This window comes from Tenrec ecaudatus, chromosome 13 (assembly GCF_050624435.1).
Source record: "Tenrec ecaudatus isolate mTenEca1 chromosome 13, mTenEca1.hap1, whole genome shotgun sequence".
NCBI lineage: Eukaryota > Metazoa > Chordata > Mammalia > Afrosoricida > Tenrecidae > Tenrec > Tenrec ecaudatus.
This window is the reverse complement of record NC_134542.1, coordinates 50,053,553-50,054,369: the sequence shown is the minus strand read 5'-3', so window position 1 is coordinate 50,054,369 and position 817 is coordinate 50,053,553. Positions and strand designations below refer to the sequence as shown.

The 817-nt window shown below is 37.2% G+C and overlaps 1 pseudogene; it reads left to right on the top strand.

The window, feature by feature from the left end:
• Positions 1-232: 232 nt before the first annotated feature.
• Positions 233-416, top strand: LOC142425013 (U1 spliceosomal RNA; annotated as a pseudogene).
• The last annotated feature ends 401 nt before the right edge of the window (positions 417-817 follow it).

Sequence of the window (817 nt, the reverse complement as noted above, 5' to 3'; positions counted from 1 at the left end):
CAGAAAAATGGGTGAAGGGAGACATCAGACAGTGTAAGATATGACAAAATAATAATTTATAAATTATCAAAGGTTTATTAGGGAGGGGAGATGGGGTGAGAGGGGGCAAAATGAGAACTGATGCCAGGGCCTTAAGTGGAGAGCAAATGTTTTGAGAATGATGAGGGCAATGAATGTACAAATGTGCTTTACACCATTGATGTACATATGGATTGTGATAAGAGTTGTATGAATACTTACCTGGCAGGGGAGATACCATGATCACGAAGGTGGTTCTCCCAGGGCAAGGCTTATCCATTGTACTCCGGATGTGCTGACCCCTGAGATTCCCCCCTCCCCCCAAAAAAGTGTTGTATGAACCACTAATAAAAATTTTTTAAGTTTCTTGAAATTGACTAGCTTATGTTGGGCAATAAATTTTTATGTTTTTATCCTCTAATTCCATCCCCCTCCACACACACCTTTTGAAATCTCTTCATATTGCCTAGATTTTTGAAGATATCTTTTACTCTTGATGCAACAAGGATAACATTTTAACAAATAATTTTCCATTTGTGTTATTTTATTGGAAGCAATTTTTCTCTCCCCATATCCCACTGAGGATTCAAGGAAATAGGTAGTGGAAATTAGGGAAAATCTTACGAGCAGGGCCAAACTTTTTATATGTCAGGAGCTGTGGTTAGAATAGTAATAACAAATCCTAGATGGATTTTAAATGTGCTGTATACATCCAATTAAAAATCTTCTATCCATAAAGATAAATGGAGTCCTGATACATGTTACAACATAGGTGAACCTTGAGAACATTACACTGAGG